The sequence below is a fragment of the Schistocerca gregaria genome, chromosome 1, assembly GCF_023897955.1.
Source record: "Schistocerca gregaria isolate iqSchGreg1 chromosome 1, iqSchGreg1.2, whole genome shotgun sequence".
NCBI classification, from domain to species: Eukaryota; Metazoa; Arthropoda; class Insecta; order Orthoptera; family Acrididae; genus Schistocerca; species Schistocerca gregaria.
The window spans coordinates 305,483,764-305,497,551 of record NC_064920.1 but is presented as its reverse complement, the minus strand read 5'-3'; the positions used below and the strand labels follow the sequence as shown (position 1 = coordinate 305,497,551).

Sequence of the window (13,788 nt, the reverse complement as noted above, 5' to 3'; positions counted from 1 at the left end):
GAGGGCTCTAGCTTTTAACATGGGCTGGGGGGTGGTCCTTGACGTAACAGAGACGCGAAAAAGTCTCACACTAAAACTTGTGGATGGTGTGCCCTACCGGTTAGCTGGCGACGTGGGTGTCCAGACCGTCCCTTATCGTAGGGCCTCCTAGCTTAACACGGTTCTGCTCTCGGCTTCTGTTCTCGTTTTTCCCCTCTGAACTGCGTCGGTCTGACAGTGGGAAGGTATGACACGCATTTAGGCATTCTTGTGTTAGTCTGTGGTATTCCATTTGCTCACTCGTTACTCGTATTACTTTGGTTAATTTAATGTCACGATTTATTCGGAGCTATGTGACACACTACTAGATTTGCTTATTATGTCAGGGTTTTCATGGAAGGTGTTGGATTTGCCTGACACCTTACACCATTTGACACAGTTCTGATGAATTAATATGCCACTGTGGAATTTCGTTTGATGCCGCAATATACCTATACTCTCTACGATAATTGGTATTGTACCTGGCGAAGCCAACTTGCGTTTTCGGCTGCCTAAAAGCGAGTGTTAAGTAAATTAACATTGTCGTGGTTCGTAAACGTTGATTCGGCGTTAGAGGGGATGCGTTGGAAAAATGTGGTGTCTTCTTCCAAGCGCTGCAGAGCAGACTGACAAAATCCTATATGGCGTTCGAAGACACGTTATCCGAATGCCTGGTGTAGTGTCAGATGATAAGGGTGAAATTTACATAGATACAAGATGTGAATGACACTCGTCTGGCTGATCCCACATTTCTTCTCAATACGTCTCGTGCCACAATGGGGACTGATAAACGTAGTAAACACAAAGGCTTCCTCGTGAGCTCTGTCGGTTGAAGTCTTCGTCCCAGTCCCTTGTTTGATGTTGAAGCTCACTAGTAACTTAGCACTTCGTGCAAGTGCCTAGCGTGACGGATTGTAACGATCGGGATAGACTGTCCGACACGGTCGTACGCGTAAGACAGCATTTCGTTGACATTAGCCGCATGAAATTGCGTTCACTGGGTGCGCCGGGCCAGGATGGCGGAAAGGGTGAAAATTCACTTCTCCGATTTTCACGTTGTAAAAACTCTTGGCGGTATATAAGACTACGTCACATCAATCAATGAACTTAACTTTCCGTCTGTAAGAAGGCTGTTTAGGTTTTCTTATTGGTAACGTTGCTTAGCGCTCGGTATGAAAAATCACTGGCTGTGCTGTACGCAGTCTGTGTTTAGTTTGCATTGTTGTCTGCCATTGTAGTGTCGGGCAGCGGCAGCTGGATGCTAACAGCGCGTAGCGTTGCGCAGTCGGAAGTGAGCCGCCAGCAGTGGTGGATGTGGGGAGAGAGATGGAGGAGTTTTGAAATTTGTAAGACTGGATGTCATGAACTGCTATATATATTATGACTTTTGATGATATTAAGGGCCACAGTCGGCTACAGGCTGGAGGAGATCAACGTGGGCAAGGGTCCAATACCACTCACCTATGGAGGCGGACGATGGACTGCCACGAGTCTATCAATTGCAATCGGGACAACTGTGAAGAAACAAATGACATCTTGCTTGGCAGATGTCCCATACATGCGCATTTGAAACGTACTGTACATTCGGAACTAAACTAGCTTTTCTGTACACAACAGAATTAGTTGGAACTATATTTTTAAATTTTCGATGGCCTCAGGGAGAACTTTAGACAATACTAGTACCGGTAGTTCTGCTGTTATATTATTTATGATCATTACCTGTCTAACAAAACAACGCATTTTATAATTTTATTCACTTCTGTACAATAAAAAGAATAAGAACAACAACAAATTACAGTAGCACATGAACTGTCAGTGAATAGGTAGGCTCCAAAATGTTAATGTGTACATATTTATGAAAATGTGAGAGGGAAGGAAAGTGTTGTTGAGTTTTCTCAGATAGATAAGCTAATACCATTTCCTCATCTTTTGTTTATTAGTTTTGGGAGATTACATAAAAAACCAGATAACAAAATAAATTTTAAATTTAATGTTAAAACAAAAAAAAGGCCATTATCCTCTCTATTGACATTCCTTTGTAGAAAGCACCGCAAATACGACACGCTCATTACTGAGAAAGATACTTACATCTGACACCTGATTATAACAAACGTCTTTCTACGAAAGTTGAGAGAATTCTACTAACTTATAAAATGTCACATGACTATTGAATGATATTTTTATGCTTTGTCCATAGTTGCTTATTTCATTTGATATCTGTTTTCCAGCTGTGTTGCAGCTTTGGTTTTATAAAATTAAATGCATTTGCTAATGTGAACACCTTCTGTCGACAGATCTATTAAATATTTTATGATCCACATTCTGCGAAAAAGGAGCTCTTGGAATGGAAAGAGCAATAAGAAGCGACTAATAACAGTAACTGTATATATAATTTTCTTTTCAAGTACTTGGTAATTTATTTCATTGAATAAGTAGTGGTGCACCATTTTAATTATATAGACATTAAGATGTGAATATACATTTCTCTTATCTGCATTGTTGTCTTTAGAGTACTATTTTTTCTGCTTTTGGGTTTGTCATGTTTAGGTATAAGTTATTACATTTATTGCTGCTTGCTATGCTTACTTGCATTTTTTATTCATTGCTGTTTGTGTTAATCGTTTTGTGCTGCTGCATTGCGTCGTCCCTTAGTTTAGCATCTGAGCTCAGTAGATTTTAAGTTAGCTTAAGAGAGGGTAGACTATATAAGAAATTAACTATGATGAATTGGAAGAGAAGCATTGAGAAGCTATATGAAAATGATTTGGCCAAAAAAAGTAGTGTACAGTGGAGGAAAACTATTTTTGAAAGAGGATGAGAACAGAATACAGAAAGCATGCTTGGATAGGATTTTTTTTTTTGGCTAGAGCAAATGTTGAAATAAGAGGGGCGATCTATGGAATGAAGTTTTGGGTTGGACTCCAGTACCAAATGTTACCCTCAATACAAACCCTGTCCTTTCCTTTTGTGTTATCCCACTATGTGTTTGTGTACCCTTGTGTATTTATTTTCTTCCTGTCTCTGCGTACTGTTTCATAGATTTTTTCCTCTTCTAATACTAAGCTACATTCACTATGATGAAGTATACTGTTATCCTCAAATATAATTTGCATTAATAACATGTTATTTACTTCGTAAAGATGTTTACACATTATTTATTCTGTTTTGTTCTAATGCTCATGTGTGAGGTTGATGTTTCAAAAGTTACTCTGATCTTTAATGTATGTACTTATGTCGTAATTTTTGTAACACTGATGTATTTGCTATTTCGATTCTTTTGTAAAGCCTATACTACTGCAAATGTTATCTGTATTGTTATGTTATTTAAAGATGTATTTTGTACCTTTGTTATTGTATTCTCATGTTATAAAATTGTAATTGACACCAGTTCATCAAATTAAGTAACTTGTAAATTACATTTCACTGCACACGTTTCTGTTGATCATAGTATATGGACAATATGTGAGAAGTAGGGACTGATAGTGTTTGCACGTGTGTTAATAACTCAGTAAGGGACTGGATAACAGCATTGCTGGTTCTAAGGACATTTCAAAAACAATTTTTCTGAGTGCCCAAGTGGTGGTTATGGACTTGTTATATTATCCGCAAGACTCTTCAATGGTTATTGTGCGCCTGCACAGTCAAACAGATGGCTGCTGGCCATCTCTACAAGGACTACAGTGGATCTACACCTTTGATGACCCACCAATACCATTATTTCTACAAGGACTGCAATGGGTCTGCACCTCTGGTGGCCCACCAATACCTTAATCTCTACCAGGACTACAATGGGTCTACTCTGTGTTGACCTACCTACCAATATTCTTCAAATCTTTGACTGACTCTCCTGTGGGTTTGCTCTGTTGTGGCCCATTACCTGTCTGCATGTCAAGAGTCAGCACTGTCTTTCCGTTGGAAGGACAACACTACTTCTTCAAGACTGCTTAGAAATCCACTACTTCCAAGTGCAATTCTTTTATTGCTCAGACTTTGAAAAAAAACACTGCATTTTTACTGTGATGAATGATCAGGACTGTCTATATGGACTGTGGGAAAATTTTTGCTTTTGACCAACATTGTATCGATAAGTGTGTGCATTTCATTCTTTGTTATTGTAATTATGAAAAAAAATTTCAAATCTGTATTGGCCACTGCCCAAAACAATTTGTAAATTTTTTTGTGGGGAGCATGGGGGCTATGTAAGTAGGCTGTTTAGGTTTTCTTATTGGTAACGCTGCTTAGCGCTCGGTATGAAAAATCACTGGCTGTGCTGTACGCAGTCTGTGTTTAGTTTGCATTGTTGTCTGCCATTGTAGTGTCGGGCAGCGGCAGCTGGATGTTAACAGCGCGTAGCGTTGCGCAGTTGGAGGTGAGCCGCCAGCAGTGGTGGACGTGGGGAGAGAGATGGAGGAGTTTTGAAATTTGTAAGAATTGGTGTCATGAACTGATATATATATTATGACTATTAAGGTAAATACATTGTTTGTTCTCTATTAAAACCTTTCATTTGCTAACTGTGCCTCAGTAGTTAGTGACTTCCGTAGTTTGAATCATTTATTTAGTTGGCAGTAGTGGCGCTCGCTGTATTGCAGTAGCTTGAGTAACGAAGATTTTTGTGAGGTAAGTGATTTGTGAAACATATAGGTTAATGTTAGTCAGGGCCATTCTCTTGTAGGGATTATTGAAAGTCAGATTGCGTTGCGCTAAAAACTATTGTGTGTCAGTTTAAGCACAGTCTTGTATAATTTTTCAAAGGGGACGTTTCACGTCATAAGCCTTACGTTCTCGTGCAATAATAAAACGCTTACATTTCATTTCGCGTGATTTTTTAGTTCCTTAACATCTCTCAATCGATTTTGAAGAAAATATTCGGTTCAAAAAAAGGATTTTTATACATGTGTTAGTGTAGCATCGTATCAACTTAATAAATCATTTACCTTTCCATAATTCGTAACGGCCATTGTGAAATGAAACTGTTTGTCAAACAATGTATTGGATTTACAAATCTTATAGTGAGAAAGATTGACAGCCAGAGGGCTACTGTCGGATGCGTTTTACACCAAACATTAATGAGAGTGAAATTTAGCTAAAACTTCAAAAAAGCTTTGAATTGGTAGTGACACTGATATCTGCCTCTGTTCGTAGTAAATGCGGGTTCGCGCGTGTTTAACGTAACGTTAAACACTGCGGGAAAGACAAATGAATTACTAACGATCAGTGCAGGCCTAGTGTCGATCTCCCGTGTTATTTTAATCGTTGATGTCCAGAAAACTCCAAATACTCTTTCGGCAACGACCGATTATTCTGGCTATGGCTTTAAAATAGGCCACATTTGACATTATATAAGGCAATCAATTATTTGTTGTCAACATCCTACAATTAATAAAATATACATTTCATAGCTGGAAGTGGAAAATAAGAATAAATTAACCTGGAATCACTGTATGAATGGACAATATTAAAAGATAACGATGTTCTACTTCATTGCTTTCTAGGTTGAACTGAAAAAGAGCAGAGGCCAAAAAATAGAATTACATTTATTTGTATATACACAGAAATTAATACACCTGCCTAATATCGTGTAGGGCCCCGCCTCAACATCACGTGCCATTGACTGGACTAATGTCTGAAGTAGTGCTGGAGGGAACTGACTCCATACATCCTGCAGAGCTGTCCATAAGTCCGTAACAGTACAAAGGGGTGGAGATCTCTTCTGGACAGCACATTGAAAGACATCCCAGATACAATTTTCATGTCTGGGGAGTTTGGTAGGCAGGTGAAGTGTTTACACTCATAAGAGTGTTCCCGGAGCCACTCTGTAGCAGTTATGGACGTGTGGGGTGTCGCATTGTCCGGCTGGAATTTCCAAAGTCCGTCGAAATGCACAATGGACATGAATGGAAGCAGATGATCAGACAGGATGCTTACGAACGCGTCACCGCTCAGAGTCGTATCTAGACTTATCAGGCATCCCCTATCACTCCAACTGCACACGCCCTACACCATTACAGTTTGAATGCTTGTGGAACTGTAAAAACGTTTAACGTATTACTGAACTGTTTCTCTGTGTGAGTTTGATATTGATTTATGAACAGTCGGTTGTATCATGGGACTTCACAATGCGCGCATTTGAGATAAACAGTTACATTCAGGGGATTTTGTGTCGCATTTACGCAAACTTAAATGCTCAATGGCTGCTATTGTTATTTATTTTATTCATTATTTGCATACTTCTTGCAGGGCCACCATTCCATATTATTATTTGTATGTTGGATGAATATATCATCGCCGGCCCGAGTGGTCGAGCGGTTCTAGGGGTTACAGTCTGGAGCCGCGCGACCGTTACGGTCGCAGGTTCGAATCCTGCCTCAAGCATGGATGTGTGTGATGTCCTTAGATTAGTTACGTTTAAGTAGTTCTAAGTTCTAGGGGACTGATGACCTCAGAAGTTAAGTCCCATAGTGGTCAGAGCCATTTTGAATAAATCATCTTTGGCGTAGCTGTCGTTATTCATCCTAAGGGAGTTATCTTTCATATCATTTATTTTAAAATTAATTAATGATGTTTATGTTTAATTCGTAGGGCTCAGACTGCAGGATCACTTGTAAAACCAATTTCTTTCGGCGAATATAGATGCTGGGCTTAGTGTGAGGGTATGTTAGCCTACCTATAACATACAAGGAGTTACTCTTACAGAAATGAATCGTGTGTTTGTCCATTCTTCCCAAGCTGCGATACTGTTCCTTTGGCGGCCGAGAGGCCGAGGAAAAGGATTAGAGAGCGTGCTTGTGCTAAGTCTTCTGACTCGAGGGGTTAGTTGATAGTTGGTGTACACGGTTTATTTAACAAAAATTTTGAGAAACCACTTCAGTAAAAAAAGAAAAAATTGTGTTTTTTGTTTTTTGTTTTTAACGTGAAGTGAAAGGTTCGATTGCGGTATTACCAACCTGTTTTATTTTAATTTTAATGATATATTTATTATGAAATAGAAACGTCAATTAACTAATTTTGAATCAAAATTTTTCACAGAAATATAATCTTTTTATTTCTAATGATGGTCGAAAGAAAATGGTAATGCGCAAGTTACATTAACGTAGGACAAAAATGAGCAACAGAAAACAGAAAATGATATAAAAACGCTTCAAATTAAGCGGGAATGGAGGGGGATTTCAGTCAATTTTTTCTGAATATCTAGAACTTTGTGTTTGAAATGGTGTTCAAATTTTGTTTGTAGCGCCCATAGAAGTAATTCATTTTATTTTTTAAATAACTACTTGTACAAGCATTTGTCTGCCATACGTCAATACGACGCAGCTTCAGTTGTCAAACTCAGAAATTTCTGCTTAAAATTTCTTTCAAATTCGTCACGATTCGTATATAAATATAAAGTTGAAGAAGGATACTTTTTGTGTTGGTTAGCCTGGTATCGCTTGGCTCCATGGAATTCTAAATTCGCTTGTGTCTTTATTTCTACAAGCTTGCATTTATACTCGTAGTCTGCAGTGATAACGCGTTTTATTATTGTGAGGAAGTGATTAGTTTTGCTATTAATAGTCGAATTATAATTACAAAATGCCTATGCAAAATAACAGAGAATTCAAACTCCATATTTATCGGAGAAAAAAGGGTAAAGCAGTGAAGGAACAAATTTATCATCTGCTGTTTCACCAGTGCTCTCTAAGCTAAATAGGTCTACACCCAAAAAGTTATTTCCAAAAGAAAATTAACACTGTAAAGAATAAATAAAATACTACAAATAAGGGCAGTGAAGAATTTAAAATAACTGATATTTCTGGTTTTACCAGTGTTTTGGAGAACCTAGTTTTATGCGAACAGTGTAAGAGTGAAGGCATGAAATTAGAAATAAACAATCATAGCTTGTTACTTAAAATCCGTCTTGATTGGAAATTTTTTTTATTCATATGACCGGTTTCGATTCATTCAGAACCATCTTCAGATCTGTAAAAATAATGATACTAATTCACTATTTCACGGAAGCAAATCTTTTTCATCCTATCTAATCAACATCAAATGTACCAGAACGTACCTGATATTTCAGTTACAGGAGTAGCCCGTCCAAATCAAGCATCTTTCTCATGCTACGTCACATAAAATTGGTTGGCAGAGTGTACGTCATTTACATTAATTATAACACTATTACCGACAAGTGGCGTCTGGCACATTTGTTACATTCCATTTGCACATACTGTATTCAGTAGATCTTTTTTTATATTAAAAATACTTAAATAAAATATGTAGATGTCAAGGTTAAAATCTGTACTTATCGGAATTAAAAAACAGTAAAACTACCATTTTATACGATCTAAAAAACATAGGGCGATTTTTATATCTATGGTGCTGGTGTGAACTTGTTTTCCTCCACGGTCTGCTTCTGTGGTTCCCGCCATTTCGGTGTTGTGCCGCGGTCTCCTCAGTCGTCTGATATCCATCCATTACAGATCTGAAGATGGTTCTGAATGAACCGAAACCGGTCATATGAATAAAAAAAAATTGCAATCAAGACGGATTTTAAGTAACATTATAAAATCACTGATTGCTGTTATCCCATAAGACATTATGTCTGTTTTTGCAAAAAAAGGTCTATACAGGTGTTTGCACTGTGCGGCCTATGATGCCTTTGCTACTTTCAATCAAGATCACATTAATGAATGTGAAGTGCTTCTGTCTCTAGTTTAGGTGTAGGCTGTCTGTAGAGACATTGAGAAATTCGGATAGTGAGAAACTCAGAAATTCAGAAAATCAGCTAAAGATGTGCAATAGGGATGCAAGACAAACTAAAAAAGGCGCCAAGAGGAAATTATAATTGGAAGATGAGGTGCACCCTGACGATCCAAGCTGGGCAGCAGGCATGTTTTGATGTCTCAACTTTAGACTCCAGTTTTTATTATTTTGTTTTTTCAGTACAAAAGGTACATTTTCTCAGTTCGTATTCAAGACGGAAAGGTAACATTTTCATGATATGCTCAAACATATATTTTGCATTAACTACAGTTATTTTGAATATAAACTGAGATGTTTTAAAATTTTATCAGGAAGATCGGGTTGAAATTTAAAAGAAAAATCAAGCTTTATAGTGTGTCCTTTATCGAAGAAAAAAGGAAAATGACTGCATGAGCAGATATTTAGAATTCTGGAGAAAGAGTCAATGAACTATTCAAATAGTAATCCTCAAGAGAATTACTACGACTGAATTATTTAAACAACTCTGAGAATATATAACATCTTTGACTGTTGTATTACTCGGTGGAAAAGTCGATGTGAGTGGTTGACGTAATGAACCAAGGACTCTTGCTGATCTGGGCGTTCACAAGTACGGCCGTTTTAGGAATTTGAGGAGAAAGAGTCATTATCGGCCACTGCTAAGAATAATTTTTCGTTTGAAGCATTCTAAATAAATATAAAAAGATTGTATTGGAAGAAGACTCAATAAAACAGCTGTATGACTTGCTGAATGCATTTAAAATGATTTGAAGGTACAAATGGACTCTATTTTCTTTTCCATATATTAACTTATGTGGCAATCGTCGGAGACTTTGTGGAATTTTATTGCTGGAATGACTCCTGCACAAAACCTGCATACACGTAAGTTTATTGAATGCCTACTATCACGATGGTCTGCATTGTATCTACAGTAACTGGCTGGTCATTCTAGAAAAATTTTACGGACCTGTCACAGCACTATCGACAAAATTCGCTGTTTCTCTCTGGAAGAATAAATTTTCTTACAGGCGACCATGAACTTCGAAAGCTGCAGCGGACAGAGCCTCTAGATCAACGGAGACTGCCGTCGCATCTACAACCATTCTTTTCAGTTTTTGTGAGCTTAAAGTGCAACTAGCAAAGACTTTGTTCTATAAACAATCAGAATAATAATTCGAGTTATATGTACAATCTCTTGAAGGACTTTGAAACCACACATAATAATTAATGCCAGCTAACTTTGTTTCTGCAGGAGGACATCATAATCATAATTGTAAATAAATTAATTAGCTCTACGATGTTTTCTGTCACAGATAGTAATAAATTAAATAAACGAATAAATACATAAGTAATAATCGTAATAATCATCCTCTAGTTGACTTGATCGCTCTTTAAATGAGTTTACAAATATACACACAACAAAACAAGTTTTGCACCACCTAGATTCCGAAAGTTCCGGAACCTGTTTAGAAAATTGGAGTAGAGATTAACATAAACGTCATTTGCGCCCTTTTTATTGCTCATGAAAACACACATTGCATTTTGTACCATCATACAGCGAAACCTTCAGAGGTGGGGGTCCAGATTCCTAATACCCAGTAGCACGTCCTCTTGCATTGATACATGCCTGTACTCGTCATGGTATTCTATCCACAAGTTCATCAAGGCACTCTTGATCCAGATTGTCCCACTCCTCAACGGCGATTCGGCGTAGATCCCTCAGAGTGGTTGGTGGGTCACGTCGTCTATAAACAGCACTTCTCAATCTATCACACACATGTTCGATAGGGATCATGTCTGGAGAAGTTGCTCGCCACTCTAGTCGAGCGACGTCATTATCCTGAAGGGAGTCAGTTACATGATGTGCACGATGGGGGCGCGAATTGTCGTCCATGAAGACGAATGCCTCGTCAATATGCTGCCGATATGGTTGCACTATCCGTCGGAGGATGGCATTCACGTATCGTACAGGCGTTACGGCGCCTTCCATGACCTCCAGCGGCGTATGTTGGCCCCACATAATGCCACCCCAAAACAGCAGGGAACCTCCACCTTGATGGACAGTGTGTCTAAGGCGTTCAGCCTGACCCGGATTGCTTGCAAACACGTCTCCAACTGTTGTCTGGTTGAAGGCATATGTGACATTCATCGAAGAAGAGAACATGATGTCAATCCTGAGCGGTCCATTCGGCATGTTGTTGGGCCCATCTGTGCCGCGCTGCATGGTGTCGTGGTTGCAAAGATGGACCTCGCCGGGAGTGAAGTTGCGCATCATGCAGCATACTGCGCACAGTTTAAGTCGTATCACGACGTCCTGTGGCTGCACGAAGAGCATTATTCAACATGGTGATGTTGCTGTCAGGGTTCCTCCGAGCCATAATCCGTAGGTAGCGGTCATCCACTGCAGTAGTAGCCCTTCGGCGGCCTGAATGAGGAATGTCATCGACAGTTCCTGTCTCTCTCTATCTCCTGCATGTCCGAACAACATCTCTTTGGTTCACTCCCAGACACCTCGACACTCCCCTTTTTGAGAACACTTCTTGGCACAAAGTAACAATGCGGATGCGATCGAACCGCGGTATTGACCGACTAGGCATGGCTGAACTACAGACAACACGAGCTGTGTACCTCCTTCCTGGTGGAATGACTGGAATTGATCGGCTATCAGACCCCCCACCCCCGTCTAATAGGCACTGCTCATACATGGTGGTCGAGATCTTTGGGCGAGTTTAGTGACATCTCTGGACAGTCAAAGGGACTTTGTCTGAGATACAATATTCACAGTTAACGTCTATCTTCAAGAGTTCTGGGAACAGAGGTGATGCAAAACTTTTTTTGATATATGTATGTAAACAGATATATCACAGCTTAGAACAGAAAATATATATCTTCCCTTACAAGAGACAATACTACTAAATTTCTATAGCTTCACCACTTACACAGTGAATGTATCTATGAACCACAAAAATTTCAAAACTTTTGCTTGGATAATTTTGAGATAACGTACCTTATACTAAACCGAATTTTACTTTATCCAGTTAGGGATTTGATTTCCCCCTCAACATTGCTTTAAATATTAAAAGTCGATGTTTTCGAGTTTTGATTGAAAGGGTACAGTACCGCCCGACGTTGAAAATAGGTACAACATTCTTCGTTATTCTTGCCAGAACAACATATTTTTTCTAATAATAACTCAAATTCAATTAATACAGCGAAGCCAGATACCAGTGTAGGAAAGAATGACAATTTATTTATTTAACTGATCACATGTGCACTCCCACCAAATAAATCCCCATATCCAATTTGGTGAGATATGCGAAATAAATGAATGTATGGTCGTCTGCAAACCGCAGATAGTGAATGTGAATATATGATCATCTTTGAGACGGTCCTTTCGTCACCTTTGGTGGAATCAAAGAGATGAAATTTACCGGAGCTCTGAGCGCCTGAAATGTGGCTGACCAATACGGTAGCAAGGTGCTCCCCCACTTTGGCAGAGGTGCGAGATGACCTGAAGAACGGCCATGTTTTCAGCATTCTGGCGCTGGATCTAGTGTTGGTAAGACCTGTCTTAGGTGTGCTCCGTAAAGACAAAAGAGTGGAGACATTGTATGCATGTGAAATACGTAAGAGTAGTTTGGAATAATATTTTCTCTATTTCAGGAACTTTTGTGGGGAGAATTAAATGTCATTCAGGTAATACTAAGGGGATCGTAGTAATCTTCGGAAGTGACCAAGGGTCACAATGAAACCACGTGCTTAAGTTAAGCTGAATTACTAGCGTGTGCACTATAAGTTGGAAATATTTAAGAAATGGCGTGTGCAGGACTTGAAATTAGACACGAGTACTTCCACGTGGTGAGTACTGTGTGAGTCTCAATCTGTGTATGAGACCAAGGATAAAGAGAAGTACTCGTCCATGGTATCAGTTGAGGATTCACGTGTGTCATGAATATGTTCTTAATATTACTTTGCGTGTTATGTTTCCGTGTGACGCTTGATTCAAACTGTAATAATCTGAGAGAGAAGCAAGGTGAGTCAGCAGTCTGTCCAGCAACGCCACTTGGCTGGCATTGCACAGGAAGACGTGCATATATCCTCCAGAGTTCATAGTAGGAAAGAAAAGTTACGAAGTGGGGCAGTGTCGTATGAAACTGGGATGAATGAATACTACTTGAAGTGGGAAAGCTGAAAGTGAAGTGATTCTAACGTCGTGACTGTGTGATGTATTTCAAGTAATTTAAGTATGTGTAGTTTGCATGGGAGAGTAACAAGATAGTTTCAGAGGCAGTGGTTTATGCATGTTCCTTTTTGTACCGCTCGGTCTGGAGTAAATTTTCGTGTTGATGGGTGTGAGAGTCGAAGTGTGAGATATAGCAAAAGATCCACCATCCTATGGAGAAAGTCCACTGTAGCGTTAAATAATTACGAGCACATAAGATAGAGAATCACCAATGTAAAGCCATGCCCACTGGGCGGAATTTCTCATGTGTTATTGTTGTAGGTTATAGAATTTGTGTGCTTAGGTTATAGAATTTATCGGAATAAAAAAATAGTGATAAGAAAAAGATTGGTGGCCTTTTTCTTCGAATAGTGTGTTGTCATGATATCCAGAATTTATAATGTGTGCGCCATTCATATTCAGTGCGATAGTCACTTGTTGATCAAAGCCGTTAAATAAGAAAGAAAATGTGGTATTGCGAGTGCGTAGTGAACAGTCAGAATTGTGTAAATTACTAATAGTCAGTTGTGCGTTTCCGTTGCGTAATATTCAAACAGGAGAATAACTTGTAACTTAATCGTGAGTACTAGAGTTCATGTTACTCGATAAATAAGAATGAGTCCACTCGCTTGGCAGACCACTCATCTTGCAGGCCTGACTGCTTGATGCCACAGTATGAGCGAGGCATGTGGGTGCCTCTCATGATTTATAAGCGCTTTATGGAGTTAATTCCCGGGTACTGACGTTAAAATCTTAATAAGGATGAAGAAAATCGGGCCAGTTCAAGTCCCTTGTAAGATAAGAACTAAGAGAACACTCGTATAAGA

The 13,788-nt window shown here is 39.0% G+C and overlaps 1 protein-coding gene across 1 annotated transcript in view; it reads right to left on the bottom strand.

The window, feature by feature from the left end:
• Nucleotides 1–13,788, bottom strand: part of LOC126344485 (dynein axonemal intermediate chain 4-like) — a 60,569-nt gene that overhangs the window by 31,886 nt on the left and 14,895 nt on the right. The window lies entirely within an intron of this gene.